The sequence below is a fragment of the Zea mays genome, chromosome 7, assembly GCF_902167145.1.
Source record: "Zea mays cultivar B73 chromosome 7, Zm-B73-REFERENCE-NAM-5.0, whole genome shotgun sequence".
Lineage (NCBI taxonomy): Eukaryota > Viridiplantae > Streptophyta > Magnoliopsida > Poales > Poaceae > Zea > Zea mays.
In genome coordinates this window covers 29151531-29166600 of record NC_050102.1, presented here as the reverse complement: position 1 = coordinate 29166600, position 15070 = coordinate 29151531, and the positions used below count along the sequence as shown (strand labels likewise).

Genomic DNA, 15070 nt, shown 5'->3' with positions numbered 1-15070 from the left:
ACAGCTCATAGTGGCGTGCGTCCAGGATCTGCTTGTTCCGTGAACCACCAATTCCACCCGCACCAAAAATCAGTACCAACAAGTCAGCAAACAGGCATATATACCGGCAGTGGCAGGGCAGGACACATTCCCCGTTCCAGCACCATCCACATGCTCACCTCGGCAGCTGTTCCGTTTGCACAAGGGGCATCGCATCACATGCATGTCTGCAAGCATTCAACACAGACCAGCTGAAGACGCGTCGGCGGCACCCTCCTTGGCAGCCCACCGGAGGAGCGCGAGCGCCCACTCCCAGTGCCCCGAGAGCTCCAGCGCCTTGATCAGGGATGTGATGTCCGCGCGAAGAAGCTCGTCGCGGCGGGAGGCCAGGAAGGCCGCGAGCGTGGGGAGCGGGTGCGAGGATATGGCGAGCACCAGTGCCTGCTCGGCGAGGGAGAGGAAGGAGTGCGGCGGCGGCGTCTGGTGCGACTGTCGCGGCGCGGGGGCCGGCACAGTGAGGTGGAGCGGGAGCGAGGAGGGGGACGACGACGGTGGCGCGGCCGGGAGGAGCGGGCCCCGTTTCCTCGGCTCTGATCTCGCGATTCGTCGAGTATGCCGCAGAGGGAGCGGGCCCCGAAGAGGAGCAGGCACTGCAGCCGAGCAGAGGGCGCGCGGTGGCTTACTGGGGGGCGCAGGGGTGAGCTCCGACACGTCGAGAGGAGAGACGGGGTGGGGCGAGGGGTTTCGGCCATGGGCGATTAGTGAGGGCGTACACAGGGAACGTGCGAAAGTGGCAGAGCTGGTTGAGGTCGTGGGGGAGGAGGTCACAGGAGTGGAGCTCGTGCGTGCAGCGTCGTCGCGGAGGCGGAGGTTGCCGAAGAGGATGACAGGTGTCGTGCGTCGTTCGCATAGCGAAGCTGGGCTGCATGAGGTAAACAAATCGTTGTGCGAGGGACGTTGGGCCGCACTCGTCGCTGGGCCACACGAACCGCTGGGCCTCACAAATCGCTAGCACTGTTATGGGTTTGTTTGATTAGTACCATACCGCCTATTGAAAGAGTTGGAACGTGTCTTATAAGCGTTTTTGTGGATATCCAATTGCTTAGTCCGACTTCTCCTGCTTTGGCGCGACACCAAGATAAGCTTTTTGCGCGGCACAGGAGCGATGAGGGATCCGTATACGACTCGTGGGGGCCTCGGGTGGAGGCAGAACAGCCGTTGGCAGAACACATCGAAGGCAGAACACGTCAGAGGCAGACTACTATTGCTTACTTAATAAGTAGTAGAGATATAATGTAATCAATATTTTTGTTTAGTGAGTTGCTAAATAGTTGTCAAATGTAGAAATGAAATAAGGTTAGATTAGAAGTTGCTAAATTTAGAAAGTTTATTTAGATAACTGTTGGAGAGAAGTTTATATATTAACTATCTAAATTATTAATTTAGGAAGTCATTTAGAGTACTACTAGAGTTGCTCTTACCATTTGAAGAACCGAAGCGCACATGGATATGATCGACCCAATCTTAAGTCAAGTTAGGCACTTAGGTTGTAATCCTCTTTGCTAGGACTTTTATAAGCGCTTCTCCGGTAGTTCAATAAAAAAACTACCAAAATATACACATCTCTATAACTAAAAAACACCGACCAATTACGTTGTTTACCCAGCAACTCGTCCCCCTTGATGTTCAGCTAGCGTCTTCTTTCCATATTTCATAAATTATAAGGGAGATTTTGATCTTTATTTTTTTAAAAGAATGTTGTTAAGAAAGGTTGGTTTATATATATTTTGCTAATTTTTATTTATTTTCTTTATTTCCTCAAATGAGGTTGCTTAAGATGGTTAGGTTTTGTCTATCCTCTCTCACTTTTCATGTTTAGTTCTCAAATTAGTTTATCCAATTTGTGTTCTTATGTGTTTATGTTACTTTTTTACAGGTGATGGTGGAGAGGACATCCTTAATGTATAACTTATGAAAACTAGATTCATCATATATATCCGAGGTCCATAAGTTTATTGATGTCGCTATGAACCATGCTTGAAGAACAAAGACAAAGCACATATATTGTCTATGCAGTGACTGAAAAAATGTTGTTGTAGTTGATGACACAAAACAAAACATTTCTCATCTGGTATACCGAGGATTTATGAAGGATTACATAATTTGGACAAAGCATGGAGATGGTACCTCTTCACCTTATACAACTACGAACATTAATGACAGATTTTAATTCGTTCACGAGACACAAGAACCACTAGTACAGAGAAGCTCTATAGTGGCGGTCGTAAACCTATTTTTAGTGGCGTTTATCGTAACCGCCAGTGCTAGGGGCCAGTAAAAATCATCATTTTTACAGGCGGGTAACTGAAGACCGCCAGTGAAACTGGCGGTCGGCGTAATAAAACCGCCAGTGCAAATTGTTTTCAGGAAACATAAAATAGATTTTAAAAATAGTAAAAAAATTGTTTTTATTAGGGGGCCTCAGCCCACCCCATTCGCGGCATTTTTCGCGCAAAATTCGTGCGCTACGCGGTTGTTAGTAATTGAACCGTCGACCTCACCCTCGCGTGTACCCTCCACCACCACTCCGTCTATGACATGCTTTGTGTCTAGTTTGTAGTTGTCTTCTCCACATATTACAATCATTTGTGTGTAAATTGCTTATTTGAGAACATAAACGAATTCAAATAAAAAAGTTGTCAACTACAAAGTTAAATAACTTTTGAAGTTCTACAACTTTGATTTTGACACTTTTTTCATCCGAGGTAGTTTGCAAAATTTGAATTTTAAATTTGACATACTTAGATTCAATTTTTGAGAACCGAAATGAGTTCGAATAAAAAAGTTGTCAACTACAAAGTTTCATAACTTTTAGAGATCTACAACTTTTTTTGGTGGTTTTGTCATACGAGGTCGTTTGAAAAACTCAAAAAAATAAGGATAAAAATGATTTCTAGTGGCGGTTCCTTAAGAAAACCGCCACTAGAAATCATGAATTTCTACTGGCGGTTTTCTTAAGGAACCGCCTCTAAAAATACGATTTCTAGTGACGATTTTCTTAAGAAACCGCCACTAAAAATAGCACAGTCGGTGGATAACCGGATCCGTCTGTAAAATATATCGTCCCGCAGGCGTTGAGCCTTTTTTACTAGTGAACCTCTTCACACAGAGCGAACATTGTAACACCCTAGATTCCTAGTTTTGGAATTAGAAAAGCTCTTCAAAATATTTGAATTAAAATATCTTTTCAAAAATTCTTACGTTTGAAGTCAATTCAAACAAATGGAATAAATAGTTGTTTATGTCTCTAAATTTGATTTTACTTTTTGAAATTTTAAACTGAAATAAAATTTTATCTCAAACTCGATTTATTTATTTAACATATATATGCTTATAAGCATTCATCTAAATGAGAAAGAATAGTAAAAATAATAAATATAAAACAAATATTGATCTTGGCATGTTGGAGTTTTGGACTGTGCATTATAATAGAAGGATGAAATTCAAAACTGCATTTGAATCTGATCTAAATTGAAGGTAGAAAATGGGAAAAACAAGGAATAGAAAAAAAAGAAAAGAAATTTACCTACGCTGGGCCTAGTTCCCTTGCCTCGGCCCATTCTCCCCCTCCACTAACTCGCACCCGCCAGCCCAGCCGCCCTTCCTAGGCCTCATCCGCTCGGCCCAGGAAATGAAACCGCACCGACCCACTCTCATCACATCGCATCGCATGACCCTACCCGCCCGTGCGCCTACTCTCCATCGTTGCACCGTCACATGGGCCCATGTGTCAGCTGCTTACCCCTCACACGCACGAGACTGACCGATGGGTCCCTAATCGTCAGCTCCTTCTCTACCTGCCCGTGACGAATAGCGCCTAACGTCGGTAACCATCTGAGTGAATCCAATCGAGTTTGTGGGATCATGACGCAAGTTGTTAGGATCTGGCCTTGGGTGTATCTATACTACCTATTAAGGCTGTAAGGGGTAGGCTGCCTCCCCTGGTTCTGCCTTCGGTGAATCTGCACCGTCCGTTCTGTTCGGCAAATCTACACCGTTCGCCCGCCCACGCCCACGTTCGTTCCCCCACCTCCCCACCCCCACCCCGCGTGAGCCGCGGCCGCCCTGCCTCCCACCTCCAGTCCGCCGCTCTCCCACGGATCGTGCTCCGCCCCGTCCACCATCCCAGCGCGATGACTGAGAGGACCGTGCCCGCCCCCTTCCCTCCTTCTCCGTCACGCCCGACTCCCTCGCCACCCTCGTCTCCCTGCCCACCCGCCCGAGAGAGCCGCATCGTCCCATCCCCATCCTCGGCGCGATGACCAGAGGTCCACCCCCGGTCGCCAGACGACGACAGCCAAACGGAGATCGGGGTGCTGATGTTCCCTTTCCTCCCTCCTTGCCTCCTCACCAACACCGATACCACCGCCCCGGCACCCAGTGTGTGTGTATCCCATCCCTAACTGGGCTTGTGCCGCCCGGAGGTCCGCCCCTCAGAGATTGCTCTCTCCCCGAGGAGCTGGAGGCGACAACGACGTGGGGAGAAGGAGGCCGCGGTGGACACCGCGCGAGGGCTGCGGCAATGGCTCAACGACGAGCGGGCCTCCACAACAGGTGATATCGTGCCCCAACTCTGCGCCCCAACTCTGTGCCCCATCGCAATAGCCCCCTCCCCCTAGCCGTCCTCCAACCGCTGCGTACGCAGATCCCACAGGAGCAGGCGATGCTCACCCACGGCATGCTCGTGGTTGTGCTCCCAATCCAGGACCCCGTACTCGGCGATGACGCGGGGCGTCGTGTTGCGCGCGCCCCCTGCCCCCGGTCTCGGCTCCGACCTCGCGCTCGGCACCCTGATGGGCGGCCCCTTCTCTGGCGACATGGCCGGCCCACGCCATCCCGTCCCCGACAACTTTTGTTTGTTCAGCTGAGAAGAACACACTTTATTCTATGCACTGAGTATGCATTACTTTTGGAGTTTTTCACTTTGAAATCTTTTGCCATTCAGTGCAGTGCACCCTATTGTCTAATGCTTTATTCAGAATTAGATAAAAAATATGTGCACCTTGATGTATTGCAGGTTTCTGTGCGTTGCATCACTTGCTTGGAGCCTATAGCAGTGTCTGCTCATGTGCACATCTTACATACACTTGGGAGGAGGACTTCAATGGATTTTCTTAGCCGCCATGGCTAGAGGGTATTGCAGGTTAAAAGTGTCGAATCAGACGCTCTACCATGCACATTTAGAAAATAATAGAATTGCAATTGCTCGTGAAAATAATAGAAGTGCAATGGGCGACGCTTTTAACCTATATAGAGAGGGTGGATTTTATTTCTATTCTTGACTCTCTCCAACTAATATGCTGGCAGAGATCTCCAACCTTGTGAAGAAGGCACTCAAGTCAGCTCTAACTCACTTGAAAGCAGATCATGAAAGAGATTTTCTTAGCCGTTATGGCCAGAGGGTATGCACCTTCTACATATTTCTTAGTTTTTGACGATTATTGGTTAGCCTACATGTTTTTTGGACTGAAAAGATTATGTTGCTATCTGGGTTGAAGGTAAGGCTAAAATGTCGTCATACACCCAGGACAATTTGTCTTATTCTATCAACTATCTAGGGATAAACAAATCTAGCAGGTACATCTGTTAGTTTGGGGGATGATGAGGTTTTCATGTGAAGTAAAAAGCATGATACTGAAATGGCAAAATCAAAATGTAATTCTACTTTGAACATGACTATGTCTGTTCGAAATCGACATCCTGTTTGAATACACCAATTTCTGCTCATTATATAGTAAACTTCTTTTGCCAAGATGAAAAGGACCTCCAAGGAATGAAAAGCCCTTCATGACAGTGGAACTTCATATGGTAATATCAAACATCAAGTTTTACCGATATAAAAGTTAAGTTCAGTGAGTAAATTACTTCATGCAAACATAACACTACACACCAGCTGTTGTGGAGACGGATGACGACCACCATGTGTTCGCCGAAATGCTCCTTAGGTACACACCAGCTGAACGTGTGCTGCTTATGTTATTCTTTTCATGATAGAATTTTTATGGTGCTTATTATGATGTCATGCTTAGCTTATTTTTCTCTACTAACTCTAATAAATAGGTGTCCATTTGCTGCGACACGCTGGGAGCACGGCTATGCCAGGGCGGCGACACGACGAGATCGAGATCGCATCCAGGGTGTGGCGGCAGGTGTGCCCATAACATTAAATGCAGATTCCTCATGAGGCCTTCGGATTTGATACTTCATGGCCCATAACAGATGAGGGATTCACGATGGCTAAGTCAAAGGACCACATGGCACATAACCAGTCGTACAAGGCACACAAGAACAACATCAAGAAACCCATGCGCGGCTGCCAGACCTCCACCAAGGGGGTACGTGCTTCCTTTTCCTTGCTTCTCAAATCTCAACTATGCTAGATCTGAATGTGCTTCCTTTTCCTTGCTTGTCAACTACGCCACTCCTCGTCTTCCTCTTGAGGCCTTCTCTGGATTCGATTGTTCATCTCCTGATTTCTTGGCAGAACCGCAGGTGACTAGGAGCAGGAGCAAGAGGGATTCAGGGCTAAGTTGAAGAACTACTTGGCGCATAACTAGTCGTACAAGGCGCAAAAGAACGACATCAAGAAGCCAAGCGCCACCGCCAGACCTCCACCAAGGGGTGTACGTGCTTCATTTTCCTTTCTTCTCAAATATGCTAGATCTGAATTTGAAAACTAGAATTCCGCTAAAACGTGTTGTTTTTTTGCTTCCATTATTATGTATGTATAACTTTTTTTATGTCAATCAGGGGAGTATTCAGTTTTTTGGTTGAGTTGTTTTAACCTCAGTAGAATCCTTTTCTGTTTAGGTTCTTAACAAAGCTCATGATGATGCTCGGAGCCGTGCTCAGAATAGCGGAATCTGAAAGCAACAAATTGAAGGCTACTTGGTGATTATGTTTCACTTCATTCTCATATAACTGAAGTTTCTAATGCCACTTATTCCCAAGCACTTACCCGGTTCATAGTTATCTTTGCAGAATTAATGCTTTGAAGGTGACCAGTCGTAGACACAACGACATTTCCACGCATCCTATCTAAGGTGAGGCATCAACTTTTTATTTTTCTCTGGAATTCAGTACCCAACCTGAGCGCTTACTACTTGTTGTCGCCAGTATACTTTGGTCATTTTTTGTATTGCAAGTCACATGACATGTTTGAGGCACTTTGGTCCTGGGACATTCACCAGAAACATAGTAGCCATTGTTTTCTAAACTACCATCGGTGACGACCAAATCATCAGGTGGCATATTACTACATGCCTGTTTATTTCTTTCACCTTTATTTATGCTCTCAGGGTTGAAGTCGAGTCTTTCTCACAAGAGTCTATACTAAAAACCTGCACAGATAATGTACTCTCAGCAATGTACTTAAACAATAGAAATTCACTGTATTTAATCAAATGGTTTGAAACAAACATATCCCATCCTTGATGAAAAGCAAGGGAATCAGCCACCTACGATACGAGGACCTTTGAAAACCACCCCTCTGAATCTTTAAGATATAAAAAGTTGATTCGTCAAATACTCCAATCTGGGTGCAACATTTGGTGGTATCACCTGCACAAATATATGAAAGAAAAAGATAGTAGAGTTGTAATGGAAAGTAGCAACAAACAAAACCATACCAGAAATTTCTCGGCATTGCTGCATACGAACTTTAAAAATGCAATGGGGATCTGATTATTTCTTTCCTTGATGCCACTAAATATTTCCATTTCCTTCATCCTGCCATCATGAATCTTATCACTATCATTGCACCACATCTTCTTTTTTCCCTTGAATAGTGTGTGTGGTAATTTTTTCTTGCTTATTTTATAGTTAGAGCCACTTGATGTACCCATATTCTCATCGGATATATCAAGCAACACATTTATCCTATTCTGTTTGTCATGTCTCATCTTAAACTCCACGCTCTCAGTCATCCTCAATTTCTTCTCTTTAACAAGAGAAGTGATTGGTGCAGTCTCCTTCTCAGTACTGGTATTCGCTGGCCTTTTCCTTTTCTTTTCTATACCACAAAATGTTGTGAACACAATCCCCCTTCTTTACTCCACTGTCATATTTCATCTTGCTGTCAGCAGTCTGCATCTTCTTCCCCCGGTATGTTTTGTTCAGCTTTTTCTCATTCTTCTCCTCACATAATTGGCTGGACACCTTGCTTTTCACCTTAGTAGCAGAGTTACTCATATTCCTCCCCCTCCTCGTCATCATCCCTTTGCATGTTCTTCCCAGTGCTAGCATTGTGAAGTTTCTTCTTCCTCTCCTTCTCAAGGGATGTGGTGTGGACCTTCTTCTTACCTTCAACCTTACTACAGTCATCCGATATAATTATCTTTTCCATGTCTTGGTCAACACCCATCATCTTGTTCTTGCTATTGGTTTTGTTTAGGGCATCCTTTTCCCTCCCCTGCTCACATAAAGTTGCAAGCAACCTGCTCTGAAGTTTGCATTTTCTTTTTATAACCACCATCATGTGAAAAAGTTAAACAGACACCCCCAAAAAAAAAGAAAAACACTGATATGATCTGACCAGTGTACACCGTCATCAGTCTGAATATGAAAACATAGAGGTAATTAACATGGGAGCACCACTAACCCTGTTGCATTTTAGAAACTGATCAAAAGTTGTCGACCTGTCATTGCTCTGTCTTCATTTTATCTCATGAAATTTGTTGTTATTGGCCCATTGCTGATACAGAGCTGGTTTGTTCTTTTTGTGACGTGGGTGCAAATATCTACCGGAATAAGGAGAATAGCCCAAGAGCGCATTCGCTTCAAGTGACGTGAGTGGAAATTCTGCTGCTTCTGATCATTTTGTAATTTTTGGTTACTTTAGTAATTCAATGTATTTCTGCTCTTATTTTACCTGTTAATTGTGCTGCCAACAGCGAGAGGGGATCCGAAATAATCAAGGCCAAGATCATGTCCCACCCACTCTATCCGGCTGTCTTGAGAGCCTTCATAGACTGCCGATAGGTGTTTGCTTTTGTCCCATCACCAAATCTTGCACTATCTCATAAATAGATTTACTCAGTTCTGCAAGCTGGCGAAAAAAATTATCTTGCCTCTTCGCTGGTGAATCTGCAGATTGGGGTCTGTGAGCTACCACTGATTCATCCAGAGGTCTAAAATTGTGGTGAGTTCATCTCCTAATTGTGCAATATTTACAGGATATTGTAGATTAAAGGCAAACCAAATCCATACCAGTGAAATTATGTTTGAACTAAGTACTATAATTGGTCATCAGTCCTATATAGCTACGTTAAAAAATGCAGTCCTATTTAACTGCCAGTTCTTTGTGCCGAGTATTTGTATGATATTTTTCCACAAATTGTCGTTAGATATTACATTTTATTGGTCACTGTAGCTAATCCCTTTTGATATTTTCTATACAAGGTATATATTAGCAAGTGTTCAGATCAGAATGATAGGTTTTTTTCCAAGTAATACTTCTCATTCTTCGATGATAAAACTAATTAGGACTATCGTGGTTTGGCGCCTTGGCTGGATGCAGTGCCCCCACCTTAGATGCCTTGCCTGGATGCTTTGGCGAGATGTGCCATGTGTGCTTGGAAAACCGCAGGTGCATTGTCTGGTAGAACATCTGTGTCCAAAATAAGGTATGAGCTTTTAGCTTGTAAAATTCTACAGATTTTGTGCTTGTCCTACAGTACTCTACAATAATCAAACATGAGAGAAAACTATACCGTCTTTGTCCCAACGACAGTTCTCCTTAAATACTTGCTATATGTTGTATTTTAACTGTATTATCGGATGGACTCATGTTCTGACTTGGGCTGGATTTTTTTTAACTATGACTGAAGCTACGTCAGCCGTGAAGAGGGTGGGTAGCTGACTGAACAAGTGAGGAGGTTGTACAACGTGATCTTATTTGATGAGGTAGAGACGACCCATGTCGCCATGTTCAACACCCTGCTCTAGGTCCTCAATGACGGCAGGCTGATGGATGGGCAAGGCAGGACGGTGGACTTCAGGAACACAGTGATCATCATGCCATCGAACCTTGGCGCTTGGCACCTCCTCGCCGGGATGGTCAGCAAGAACTCCATGGAGGTTGCTCGTGATCTGGTCATGCAGGAGGTGCACATCGCAATAACATCCTGAATTGCGCTCACTGACTATTATAATTGCCGTTCATCAACTTATCAACTGAATTGCATATGATTCTTCTGCTTTTCTTATATTGTATTGATTGAGAGGGTCATGTTTTATAGGTTGTAAATGATCTTAATCCTTCATGTTAGAACTTACAGAATAAGGAGGATCTTCAGGTTTGGAATATTTTTTTATTAATATCTGAAGTATATACATGCAAGGTGCAAACTTAAGTATATTGGTGGGACGAACATTATGGTTTAGTTTTCCTTTGTGCTACAATAGTGCTTCTTGGTTCTTCTAATCCAAGTCTTTTCTATTGCTCGATGCAGGTAAAGTTAAACTAACATTTTCAGTTCTAAGACAAGAAATTGAATTATTGCATGTTCCTTATGTGCGTGGAGGAAGCCTTTGCAATTAGTTGTGATGCTATCTATCAATTTTGTAGGTTGATGGGTACTTTCACAATGAGGAAGAAACACAATATAAAAAGATTATCTGGGAGGAAATGAACAAAGAGTACCTTGAGGTAAGTAACTCTATCTATGGTCGCATTTTTTTCATCTTGATCAGAGAATGCTACTACCTTCTTTTTTATTTTACAGGAACAAGCAGCCAAGGAAGCTTTGGCAGCTGAATTGGCAGCTAGAGGGATTGATCCAGAAGCGGGAAAGAAAGTAAGGAACAATTTTGGGCAACCAAACTTCCTGTTTACCATTTTAATTTGAGTCGTATGATTATCTGTATCTGTTTCAAAACATAGAAACGAAAACGTAATGAAGACATGAAGAGCTCGACACCTGCTGAAACACCAGCAGAAGCCACGTGCAACATGCTGAAACGGAAGGTATTCGCTTGTTGCTGTCACATACAATCCAAAATAAACTTGTCCTTTGTACAATGCACGTACATTTGGAATCCGGTGTGCAAACAGACTAAGAGCCTGAAATTCAATATCTAACGTCCCTTCTCACAGGGACTTGGTTCAAAGATCAATGTGGGAGCTGTTGACGAATTGTACAAGGTATGCCTGTTTGCTTATGCTTGAAACGTAGAATCCACAAACTGTATACTGCCATGAGTCTGAATGGTTTATACTCCCCTCCATTCCAAATTGTAAAGCATTTTTCTAGATGCTCATTAGTTGGTTACTATATGCATATTACTCCCTCCATTCTTTTTTATTTGTCACGTTTTAGTTCAAAAATGAACTAACCGACGACGAATATTCGAAAACGGAGGTAGTATTTTGCTCGGTCTGTGATTTTGCATTTTCTGTCGAGCCACAGGCGGGCTCGGGCCAATGGATTTTCATGTCGGGTTTTGCATGGCCCGGCCCGGCCCGGTAATTGATCAGATCTAAGCATAGTTGAACATGTTGGAAAATTCCAAACCTTTGGAGTTATCCTGGCTAACCAAAATAACCTCATTCTTGGAAAAGTTATCTTTTAAACCAGACATCTCATAGATATAAAGAGCAACTTTAAATTTGTAGCTTGCTCTTTGTCATCTGCTTTCAAGTCGGACGACTTGCTGGTCGTTCTGGCTGACCAACTTGGGCAATTAATCGTGATTGGGTCCAAATCAACTTGGACGATTAATCACAATTAATCGGACGACTTGAAAACAGATTCTTGAATACAGAGGATAATGTCATCTGCATACTGCAGGATGGCCACTCCATAATCAATATATTCTGGCACTAAACTTTCAAACAACTTTTCTTCCGGGCTAAACACTTGGAACAGCATTGTATTTTTTAGCTGTTTTAGTGCCTTATTTGTACATTACCTAAATAGCTAAACACTTGGAAGATCTGGTTCATTGAGTCACCAGATCGCGGGTTCGAAGCAGCCTCTCTGCATTTGCGGGAGGAAGGCTTGCCTCTGGTACTCGGTCTACCATTTTTTTATTTGTACATTACCGAAATGTATTGTCCCTGTGTGCAATCCAGCTATTGATTTTCAATTAATTGGTGATATTTAAGTGGTCGAGGGTTAAATATTGTTTATTTGCCAAGCGAGCCAACCAACATCATACATAGAATATGCACTATATCTATAACATTTAGTAGATATTTCCATTTATTGATCGACGCACTTGACGTCGTCGTGATGGCTTGACCAGACAGTTAAACTAATAGAGATTACTAGGATATACACCATCCAGTCAAAAGGATTGTACTAGCCTCTATTGTCTGGGGCTGTTAAGGTGATTAGTGAAAGCCTGAGATACGTATATGTTAATGAGTTTTACTTGTGATCCTTATTTGTTTCAGTGGTGTAAGACCATTTGGAGTATCGCTGTTGATTGCTGGGTATGATGACAATGGCCCACAGTTGTATCAGGTATACTGAAGAAGTTACAAGATAGAAACCTCAAACCTGTTTATCAACCTTTCAAAAAAAAGGAAACCTGTTTATTGTCTCACAGGGATCATCACAAGTAGTACTTATAAAGTGAAAAATGTGCACATATGTGTTAACAATCACCATGATACTGTAGGATGTACCTTCGTAAACTCAAGAGTCAAGACAACTGACATTGTTGGCTATTTCTTCAGGTTGATCCCTCAGGATCATACTTCTCCTGGAAGGCATCAGCCATGGGAAAAATGTGTCAAATGCAAAGACATTTCTTGAAAAGAGGTACATAATCTCATGGTAGTAATGTTGTGCACTTGCACTATATACAGATACACTGTTGTGAGTTGTGACATAGTACCGCTGATAATTTTCTTCTATCATTGATAATTTTCTTCCATCATTGATTGTAAATAAATTCCAGTTGATTCTATGTTCCTCATCATTGATTAATATAAGAGGCATGTGTGCCTAGGGATGGTAATGGATTATGATCAAGTGTTTCTTCACAATAAATTGTGGCCCTTAATAAATTTTAGTACAAAAATGAATAGGAATAGAGACCGAATCCTAATCCGATTCGATCCTTAAATTTTATAGTGTAAGATTTAGAGCCCATTACCACCCCCTGTGTGCCATAACAGATCATCCTTTCCTTCTGATTTCACATCTTATATTTATAATATGTTTTCATTGTAGATACACAGAGGATATGGAGCTTGATGATGCCATCCACACTGCAATTTTGACTTTGAAAGAAGGGTATTGCAACCCACTTGTAGTTGCTTAGTTTAAAACATCCTAAATAGTTACTAATTGGTTCTGCATCTTGGACTTGCAGATATGAGGGGCAAATTTCCTCCAACAACATTGAAATCGGAATTATTCGAGCTGACCGTGAGTTCAAGTAAGTTACACAGACTCAATTATTACTGCCACCTTTATATGATCCATGTTCCTCTTGCCTCATCAAATGATCAAATCACTGCATCACTCATTGCTCCCATTCTGTTCTTTAGGGTTTGGTAACAACTTGTGCTCCTCTAGCTGTAGGGGAAATGTTTCTGTTTACTATGTTTTTGTTGTTGGAAATCTAAGGCTATTTGATATTACAAACTCCTTGCTACTTCAAATGGTTTGGTGAGAACTAACAGTTTCCATACAAATAACAGAGTTCTAAGCCCATCAGAGATCAAGGATTTCATGGAAGAGGTGGAGTAAGTTGTCTGTTGATGATTTACTGTTTCAAACAAGAATAGTAGCATCACTTATGAGCAGCCAGCCTGAAGCTTGTCTTGGTTTTTTCACTCTGTAAACTGATTTGCTCCAGCGACATGTCTTGGTTTTATCACTCTGTAAACTGATTTGCTCCAGCGACATGTGATGTTTACATTTGAAACCCTCCTGAACGCATACTGTAGACAAATGAGATACGTAAGATGGATGTTGTATTTGACAGTCTCTGCAGTTTGTTTATGTGATTCACGTTCTTGTGTGCTGTATCGATACCCAGGTGTTTGTTGTGTTCACATTGCAGATTTGCTGTAGTGCATGGATTTCGTGGCTGTAAGAAATCAAGTTCGCTATCCTACTAATGCGCTTTGGCGTGTGATAAGTTGTTTCAACCTGATGCGCCTGTGCAAGAGGCCATGAGAAGCGATATGGCTTGGAGCAATGGAGCGTGTCCCAAATTCAGTACTTGTGCGAGAACAAGAGATCAATATAATATTGTTGGCAACGTGTTAAGTGCAAATCAAGTTTTCGTGCAAACCAACTAACATAAGTCACAAAAAATTATTAAATTATAACTAACAAAAGTCACAAAAAATTATTAAATTATAGATGTACTTTAAAATCAATTTTTCGTGCAAACCAATTAACAAAAGCCACAAAAAATTATTAAATTATAACTAACAAAAGTCCCAAAAAAGCATTAAATTATAGATGTACTTCAAATTCATCATATGATAAGAGATAAAAGAAGAGAAAACTGTAAGAGATAATTTCACTTTTTTATCTTAGAATTTTCTTTTTTATCTTTTAATATATGATGTGTTTGAACTTTAAATTTTACTAGGTAGGTGCCCGTGCGATGCCACGGAACATAAATTGAGAACCTCCAATGGACTTCATTTGAGACAAGTGATGCCCAAGAAAATGGGGGTAAACTGACACAGCTATCACTTGCATTACTTGCCCTATGCGCGGAAGAATCTGACACAACTATCACCCATGAAGAAATCCGATTAACTTGTGGAAGCGGACTTCATTTGAGACAAGACAACAATACCAGTGTTGAGCTTGCCACTCGGCCATGGCACACACGAGAACACGAGATGCTCAAGTAAGAACTGAACATAATGCACTAATACAAAAGGTTGGCTTGCGTTCGCTTCCTTGCTTCACAGGAAGCATATCTGATATACAAATTGAGATTTATGTTCCGTGGCATCGCACGGGCACCTACCTAGTAAATATTGAAGCCCGCACCCACTTGATCCTCTGTGACGTAGGAACCATCGAGATTACCAAGTATGGAGAAAAGCATG

General features: G+C 42.5%; 2 pseudogenes across 2 annotated transcripts; both read left to right on the top strand.

Moving 5' to 3' along the window:
• Positions 1-10585: 10585 nt before the first annotated feature.
• LOC103632189 (BRF1 protein pseudogene) lies at positions 10586-11288 on the top strand (annotated as a pseudogene). Its single transcript, NR_163490.1, has 4 exons — positions 10586-10687; positions 10764-10835; positions 10922-11005; positions 11135-11288. The product of NR_163490.1 is annotated as a BRF1 protein pseudogene (transcript).
• Positions 11289-12436: 1148 nt separating this feature from the next.
• LOC103633798 (proteosome superfamily protein pseudogene) lies at positions 12437-14003 on the top strand (annotated as a pseudogene). Its single transcript, NR_161200.1, has 5 exons — positions 12437-12506; positions 12722-12806; positions 13221-13283; positions 13363-13428; positions 13694-14003. The product of NR_161200.1 is annotated as a proteosome superfamily protein pseudogene (transcript).
• The last annotated feature ends 1067 nt before the right edge of the window (positions 14004-15070 follow it).